The sequence below is a fragment of the Vigna unguiculata genome, chromosome 5 (genome assembly GCF_037176805.1).
Source record: "Vigna unguiculata cultivar grain cowpea cultivar isolate G323 ecotype 2 chromosome 5, ASM3717680v1, whole genome shotgun sequence".
Lineage (NCBI taxonomy): Eukaryota > Viridiplantae > Streptophyta > Magnoliopsida > Fabales > Fabaceae > Vigna > Vigna unguiculata.
Genome location: NC_140796.1, coordinates 50,797,310 through 50,807,112, shown reverse-complemented (window position 1 = coordinate 50,807,112; position 9,803 = coordinate 50,797,310). Strand labels below are relative to the sequence as shown.

The 9,803-nt window shown below is 28.8% G+C and overlaps 1 long non-coding RNA gene across 3 annotated transcripts; it reads left to right on the top strand.

Annotated features, from left to right (window-relative positions):
• Window positions 1-2,898: 2,898 nt before the first annotated feature.
• Window positions 2,899-6,260, top strand: LOC146886527 (uncharacterized). 3 transcript variants are annotated; one of them, XR_014995133.1, is made up of 2 exons: window positions 2,899-3,663; window positions 5,294-6,260. It is a non-coding gene; the product is annotated as an uncharacterized LOC146886527 (long non-coding RNA). The 3 variants fall into 3 exon arrangements; XR_014995134.1 differs by lacking the exon at window positions 5,294-6,260 and adding an exon at window positions 4,368-4,713; XR_014995132.1 differs by lacking the exon at window positions 5,294-6,260 and adding an exon at window positions 4,361-4,713.
• Window positions 6,261-9,803: the final 3,543 nt, after the last annotated feature.

Here is a 9,803-nt window from a genome sequence, read left to right as displayed (position 1 = left end):
CATCATCGACAATTAGAATTGAGTTTATTTTGAGTAAAAAACTAAAGTATTTGATATAAAGTTTAAAACACTTAAAAGTAAAAGCAATAGAAAGTGATAAAGTTCAAAACACTTAAAAGATTATTTTAATTAAGAATTTTTTCGATTAGGTTTGTTTTACAAAAGTATGTTTACTTTTTAGTTGCATATGTTCTGAATATTTTAATGTGTGTTAGTGGCATTACAACTAAAAATAAACTTATAAAAATGAGAAAATAAATTGATCAAAATTTCATGATAATTAAGTTAAAATTAGCAAATAATTAAAGGGAAATATGTATAAAGGGAAATATATATATATATATATATATATATATATATATATATATATATATATATATATATATATATATATATATATATATATATATATATATATATATATAATCTTTCTTTTATATTTTATTTTTTCCATATATTCTATTAATAGTATTATATTTATTGTAAATTTATCTTATTAATCTTTTCTTTCTTATTATATAGAAACATTGAATAGTCTGATTTATAGAAGCAAATTAGGAAAGTAAACATATAAATTATAATAAAATATTATTATCATTTGATATTAAAATAAAATAAAATATTTTTTTAAAAGGAAAATTTTAATTTGTAATAAACCAAATATAAATAACTCAATCATATTATTAATTTTAAATAATTCATATACTAACACGATAATTCCAATAGTTAGATATTAAATTTAGCTAAGTTGGATCTCAATCTGAGACAATCTAACTAAGATATGAATCTATCTACTATTTAAGTATAGTTGTAAACTGATGTGGTGTAATTTATATTTCATATTATTTAATATTTTTAATCAATTATTTTTTTCAGAACTAATAGTTAAACTTTATTTATGTAAATTATATATACAAAATTTTTATTTTAATGTAAATTTTGTATGTGTAATTGGTATAAATTAAAATTAATATATATATATATATATATATTAATATATTAAATATAAATTATTTAATCATTTTATTATATTTAAAATTTTTAAAAATTACATAAAATTATAATTTACTAATTTAAAATGAAAAAACTATACTGATTTTTTCATTCATATATATATATATATATATATATATATATATATATATATATATATATATATTATTCTTATAAAAGTATACTTTTATAAAGGAATTTATGACGACTTATTATGACAGGTATAAGTTATTTATCATAATAAGTTGACTGGCGACATTTTTGTAATAAAAGTAACAGTTATTATGATTGGTATAAAGGGATCTATCATAATAAGAAGGAAAAATTTATTATAACGTGCAAAGGACCTATCATAATATATGGGCGCGGTGGCAAAATTAAAATTATGTTAAAAATATATTATGACAGATTTAGAGAAACATGTCATAATATCTTTAAATCCCTATTTTTTTCTCCAGAAGTATACTTTCTTTCTCAAACAGTCACATTACCTTCTTATTTCGCGTTGTCGTCGCCACTTCGTTGGCCACTCCGTTCGCCGCTCCATTTCGTCGCTTGAGGCAGTGTAGGAATGCTTCACCAAAAAATGACATCGTCTTGGCGAACCGGCCTCGCTTCCTTGTCAGCAAGTATATCGGCTACAACAACACCACCGTCACGGTGTCGCCCTACGACGACCACTGGCGCAACCTCCGTCGCATCGTGTCGCTTGAGGTTCTCTCAATGCACTGTTTGAACTGCTTCTCAAAAATCTGAACGAACGAGATCATGAGGCTCGTGCAAAAGCTCGCTCACGACTCGTGCAACGCCTTCGCCAAAGTGAAACTCAAATCCAGGTAAATTTGGCGATAGAATTAAATTAGGTAGAAATTATTGAAGACTACATAACAAAATTTTGATTATACTCCATAATTTTTTAATTTTTTTATTATTGTTTGTATAATTTATTGAAGCTTTTCGGAAATGACTTTTAACAGTATAATGAGGATGGTGTCTGGGAAGAGGTATTACGGTGAATATTGTGATGTGATGTGATGTGAGTGATGCGGAAGAAGCAAGGCAATTTAAAGGGATTATTAAAGAGTTGGTGGCTTTGGGAGGGGCAAATAACCCTAGAGACATTTTGGCTTTACTAAGGTGGTTTGATTTTGATGATTTGGAAAAGAAGCTGAAGAGAATCAGTATGTTATGTTAGGTGTAGAAATACCTATGAATGGAGGAAAATTGAAAAAATTAAAAGAAAACCCACTTATTTTGTTAGGTGTAGAAATATCTATTATAGTAAGTTAGATTTACTAAGACAAATTTTTACGATGTCATAGAAAAAATGCATTTTTTTATGACTCCTGCAATTATGATGTCAACATACCTGTCATAATAAGTTCTTTTTACCTGTCATAATAAGTTCTTTTTGTATAAACTATTTGAGAAAATCTTGTCAATTTCAAAATTCTTTAAAGTTACTGTCTCTTAATATTTTATGATATAATTAAATAAAATAATTATTTACAAATATACATAAATATCTAAATATATATTTATCCAAATTATCTTTCATAAAAAAAATTATTGCATTATCAAAGCTCTTTTGCTTGAAAAAAGATTGATAAAATCACATAGGTCTTTTCTGTTTGTAAAATTCAACTTTCACAGAGTTGGATGTTGAAAAAGATAGCCTCCTCCCTTAATTTCAGGAAAAAGCTATTTTGATAAGAATGTTGATTTTTTTTTAATTTAATATATAAGGTATAAACATCTTGTCATCTCTTCACGTGTTTTTGAAAATTAATATTTTAATATATATTCGTACTTGTATGATATTTTAAATTAGTTTCTAGTGATTTCAATCTTCTATTTAACTATATCAAATAAGTTGGAGCCACATGATTGTTTGAAGGATCATTCTCAAGAGGATTCCGGTTCAAATAATTTCCAAAATGTTTTTAAAATTATGAAAACCCGATTAGGAAATTTAAAATAAAAAAATTATTAAAATTTTATTAAAAATACACTAAAAACTTGTAAATTGAAGAGTGACTTTAATTGCACAAAGTTTATTAAAGATAAATAATTAAAACTGTAGATAATGTGATATTTTCTTTAGTCAGATAGTGTCTGAAGATAAGACTCTCTCTCTATATATACATACTTTGTTCTCTCAGCTAAGTCCTACACACTTCCACTTTGCTCTCTCTCTATCTCAACCCTTCTTCCTTGGGATGATGCTTAAATTGTTATGTGCTCCCAATAAGTTGCCTTTATCTGCATTTGCACCTGCGCTTTGTTTCGTTTCTGTGGAACATAACAAAGAAAAGTATTACATATATAGTCACACAGTGATCATTCATACAAGGTGCAGGTGCATCTGCAGTTGAATGCCATATTGGAATTTCATTGTGCTTCTTCTTCTTAGTTTCTTTATTTTATCACACATATCATTGCTTTTTCTTTGAATATATATATATATACCATCTCCTTGTAGCATGTACTCACACAACCACATTTCTTGTGCAGATCTAGATCTACTTATTACAAAGCTGGAGTTGAATCTCCAACCTAAGAATTTAGACAACTCCTTCCTTACTTTCAATACTACATACTTCTTTACCTTGTGCTCCAGATTTTGGAAAAATATATCAGAAAAAAGTCTGGTGCTGCACAAGTTTAATGGTATACCTCTCTTCTTTTTTCTTTCTCCTTCCTTTCTAAGCCTGTTAATTGTAACATATGATAATGACAACCTTGGAAATTTTGAGGAAAGAGGAATGATGATTTCAGACAATAGTTTTTGCTTCAAAACACATATAGTCAATTAACATATCTAATCTTTGAGATTATTCATTCCACATTCCAAATCTATACTTTTCTTTTCTCCGACCAACCAGCCACACATGAGAATGTAATCAGATTATATTAAGCATGTAACAAGATGATATAACACAGGTCAATTCTCTAGATTTGTGATGATCTAAAAACAGCTATGTACAACTTCAGTTAAGTATAAATATATAGTTTATTTAAATGTTTTCATATTTAGCATTCCCAATTTCTAGAAGACTCTAAAAGCTACTCCTAGAAGCTAGGGTGTAAGGGTAAGACCACTGATAGTATTTATAATTTGTAAGTAAATTTAGCAACTAGTTGTTGCAAAATCCAGAAGAAATGGTTAAAAAAATATATAATCAAAGCCGACGTACTACAGAAGGCGGTGTAACAAAGTGGTGAGTTGTGATGCTTGAAATCTGAACCAATGAAAACCAGTTAGCACTGAGATATGTCCTGTCACAATATTATATAAATTTTATCTGATAAAAGGGTTATTTTTTTATCAATCTCCATGTATTTTTTCTAATCAAGCTGTGTTTAGTCTGCAGACAAATACAAATCTTGGGAACTGTCTGTTTTCGTTGATTTGAATATCTTATCTGAGATGTTGATATTTCCGCTCTAGACAATAAGATTAGAACGATTGAATCACGTGAAAAGAAGGGATGAATCTCAATACACATCCGCTTGAAGTCATCATCCACGAAATTCCTTATTGTGATTATAGAGTATTCATTTCTTTTTCTGCCAACAAATTTAATCAGAAATTTTCAAATTAATTTGTTTTTTTTTACACGAGCCAGCTAGTAGTGTACTACTGTATAGAAGGTTGCATTTTGTCAGTTGCAGAACTTTGATCAACAAACCACAAATAAGTATGTTTTTCTTTTTTGAGTCTTTACAACTGTCTTGATGAGTATAAATTAGGAATTTTGTTAGAAAGTTAAGAACACAAATTCAATGGTGAAAATAGGAAGAAGACAAGAAAATTCTAAAAATAATTAATTGATGTTGAATTTTGTTTTTGGTAGCCTAACAAAGATATGGAGAAAGATGACATGTGACTAATTAAGTGGGACCTCAATGTCAATTTCCACCTACTTCTGTAATTTAATCTCAAGTTTAAACTAAAGAAAACTATACATCTCAAATTTTATATATATATTGTGTTTGTGTATACCATAGACTAGTTTTATAGTGATTTTTCAATCACGAAATTAACTACAAACCAAATAAGTTGCAGCCACATGATTGTTTGTTTTTGTTGAAAAAGATTCCAATTTCAATAGTAAACTTAAAACTTCATACATTATAGTAACTAAGATTTTAAATTTAAAGAACTTTTAAAATGGTAGAAATATAAAAAAGAGATTAAAGCACCATGATCATAAAACTTCTTACTACTAATTAAACTGGCCATAACACATGTTTTCTTTGTCTGCATTTGCACCTGCACTTTACTTGGTTTCTGCAGGTGAGGAACAGAAGCAATTACTCATAAATCACATGGTGCATCTACTCATAAATTATAAATGTTATATGGCTTCAAGTTAACTTGGATGTTGGTGATAGTAACCAGTAACTAGCTAGTTCTAGTTTGGAACACTATGCAATTGTTTCTTTCTTTGTACATACATAATCTCTTTTACTTCTTCACCTTCTATCGCCCTTTTAAATGTACTGCAACACTCTTCACTGTTTACTGTGGTATGTACACATATGCACACAACATTATTTCAACTGTAACAGTAACATCAAAACTTTTGAGTTTATTTGTAATCACATGCTACCTCAATTATAACACCATTACCGATAGCTATCCATAATTCCTAAGAAATCTCAAAGATCACAATGCAATCTTCACTATCATTGAAATTAAAAACCTTGAACCTATATGGGTACTTTTGTTATAGCTATCAAGTATTTGATTCCAATTTTACCAAGAATAAATTATGTAAATGTGTCAAATTCCAATATGAGTACGAGGACAGCACGTCCCAAGAAAGAGTATAAAACAGTTGCTTAAAGCGTACATTTCTGAGTGATTCCCAAAACTAATCTGCAGAAAGATAAGTCTATTGACAGCTCATCCCCTGCCCCTTTTTTCTTCCCATTCTGATGGTGTAATAGTAATGAAAATGACACAAAGTTGATTAATTGGTATAACCATGTGTTTGGTTGTTTGGACATTTTCAGAAAAGAGAAATGATGGAACCCTCGTTGATTTTTTAGCCAATGATTTTGAATGGTTTGAATGAACATCTGGTCTATTACATTGTCAAGTTCTATCTCATATTCTGAGATTCTTCCAGCTCAGAAATCTACACTTATCTCTTCTTAGGAAGATTGAGAAAGAGAGATAAAGTTGTAAGAGAGCATATTAATAATACTGTATGCCCTAGTGTTTGTCAGTGATAATTCAGACAGTTATGATATGAGAATCCAATTCACATGTACCAATTTTAACAGGCTTAGGCATGAAACAAGGTGACATTGCCTAATTCTTTTGACTTTGTGATCTAAGAACAGTCATAAAGGGATTAGGATTCCCTGCATCAATGAACTAACTGCAGAAAGTTTCAATTATATGTGAACAAGTCGTATACTCATAGCTTCAGTTGGATATAAAGATCCTTTTGGGGCATGGATGGTTTTGAAACTGACCTCAGCAGTAACATGCAAGCTTCTACATTATCTTGTTACATTCTGCACAATTTCTAGAGACTCTAAAAAGTTATGTCTAGAAGTTAGCAACTAATAACTACTATAACATAATCTGGAAAATCAAGAGGGTAGAAGGGTCTAAATTAAATATCAAACCGCCACACAGGAGTCGGTTCAATTCAACTTTAAGATAAAGCCTAATATGATGCATCGTATCTGAACCAATCTGAATGGTCAGCACTGAAGTATGCATTATTAAATAATTGTATGTCCTTCTTCCATTTATATTGTTACACCTGTAATCACCATTAAATAATTATTTACCATGTAGGTTTTTGCAGCTATTTATATATATATATATATATATATATATATATATATATATATATATATATATATATATATATATGAATATTTTTGAGGAGATGTTGCTATTTAATCTAGCCAATTTAAAAGAACTGAAATCACACGATAACCTAGCATCTAGCATGATGTCAATACATGGTTAAGTTTCCAGTTCTACAATTGTAGAGTCTTCACTTTTGTGACAAATGATCATTATGAATTGAACATAGATAATACCTAACAGTTGTTTTTGATCTTTCAATGCTAGTTACATGTGTTCCTGTTTATTGGTTTAGAATTTTTCTTAGTTCAATTCAATCTTGGGAATTTTTTTTTTTATCAGCATCTAGGGGTTCTTTTGAAACTTTTAAGTCTACAAATCCAATAATAGAAGAGGAAGAAGAGATGAAAAGTCTGAAAAATATTAATTGATGTCTGATTTTTCCTTTTTGGTATCTTTCGAAAAGATATCATATGGATGTGTGTGACATGCGATTTACTATAGCTAAAACGTGTAGCTGAATGTCAGATTTCAAGTACTCTTCTTATTTAATCAATTCATGTTTAAACTGGTGAGATTTTTTAAGTTGATTTGAGTCAAAGTTATAGGAAATATATAAAAGTTTTAATTTTTATGTATGTCAAGAAGAAGGAATTATTTTTCATCCACCTATGTTTGGATGAAGAGCTAGAAAGATTTAACTTTTTTAAGTGAATTTGAAATACCATACTCTAAATAATTTGTTTGAATATTAAATCTAATAAATTTTAAAATGATGAAAACTATAGAATATATGTTTTCAAGAAAAAAAAATAGTTTCAAGTAATAGGCATAAAATTGATAGTGGGATACTTACATAATCCAGAACAGATAAGATTAAAAATTTTCTCAATCTCAAACAAATTATTTTACCTAGATTATTTTAAGTTGATATAACAAGAGATGAGACATGTCTTTATCTTCATACTTAATTAGTTTACTGCAGTAGTAATGAAATTAGGAGAATTCATAGCAATGTAGCAATGATGACATTTGTTAGTTAAATAGAAATGGAGATTATTAGACAATGACAAATAATAGAGTCAAAATATAGAAAGTTAACAAACATGAATCACACACTTAATACAAAGAATCTATACGTGAAAGGACTTAAATAGCTTGTAGGACAAATAATGAAAATGAAAATGAATGGTTTGAGGAGAATATTAGGTGGAAGGTAGGCAATGGGGAAAAGATAAAATGGTAGAATAAATGGATAGAAGATGAATTATTATCAATAGATTTCTAAGAATTTCTAAGAATGTATATTAATACCATATCTAAAAAATAAAAACCTTAATGAAGTTGGAGAAGGTGGAACAACAATAGGTGAGAAAGAGTCTAAAAGACAAGTAATATTTCTCCAAGAATTAAGAGAAAAATATTTGAATAAAGAAAAGAAAGACAAGTGGGTTTAAAAGGATGATGACTCAAAAACTTAGGTGTGGAAGACAAGACAAACAACTTATATAATTATGGAAAATAAAATGTTTTAGCAACATAGTTTTTTTCTTTCTTATTTTTCTTAGGGAGTGTTGTTAAATTGGGTGCTTACCAAAAATAATCTAATCGGGAGTAATATTATATAGGATTAAATATATTTTTAATGTCTTAAACTTTGATGTTAAATGAGAATTTGTCCTTATTTTAAATTTTGCTACAGTTTGATCCTCAAACTTTAAAAATGAATAAATATAGTAGGAGTGAACCTAACTACATTAAATTTGTTTTGACATCATCAACTATGTATACTAGGAGTTGTGTGTATTGATCATTGCAATGTTGTAGCTAACGCGTTAAGTATCGTACTCAGTGAGTATGTTACCAAGAATGAAATTCAAAGGAATTGATATGGGTCTGCTCAAGCAGTGAAACATGTGGTTTAATTTGATGTAAAGCGAAGAACCTTACTAGGGTTTGACACACTGCAAATCATCTTGAAAGAAAAGGGCTGCCTTGGGAACAAAGACACAAGTGGTTCATGGCTATCATCTACTCGTGTCGTACGATATTGGGTTAAGTCCTGCAACGAGCACAACCCTCTTTAGTTGCCAAGATTGAGCTTAAAATCCTGAGTAGACTACTGATGATAAGCCGAAGGAAGGTGAGGATGACGCAAGTCATGTCCTTCATACCCTAGATGACACACATGCTACAATGGATGAGACAAAGGATTGCGATCCGCAAGGGTGATCTAACTGTAAAAACTCGTCCTCAATTCGGATTATAGGTTGCAATTCGCTTGCATAAAGCCAAAATCGCTTGTAATCACCGATCAACCATACAGGGTGAAATTATTGTAAACATTGTTTGTCACACTATGGGACTTGGCCATGCCCAAAGTCTTACCTTAACCGCAAAGGAGACAAAACAGATTTCAAAATTACGTTTGAGTTGTTTATATAATTTTGATAAGTTCCATCTCAGAAGTAAACATGGAACACCATTTAAAAAAAATGTTTTGTTGTTAATTTAAAATGATTATATTCATTTACTTTTAAAATTTAAAGACTAAAATGTATTAAAATTTAAAATAACAATGTGTCCAAATTTATGAAAAAAAAAACATATTTATCCTTATTACAAAAGAGAACAAATGAAATGTGTGGATTATTAAAAGAAAATACAAATCATATATTGATCTCATAAAACATGGCCAATCAAGTCTGGTATAAAATGCCATAAGAACAAGCACAGTTTCACATTTTCAAGCAAAATAACATTTCAAAACTTTAGTGAAAACAGAATTTGGAAGGGAAAATAGGTAGTAATTATCTAGACTCTATAAACATATACATTTCCTTATTTATTAAAATGAAAAGGTGGATGCAGAATATTGTACAGATAAAAATGTGGGCATGAAATAAAAACAAGTATATCAATTCCAATTGTTCACTTTAATTCAGTAAAGTGTACAATTTAATAACAAAAGACA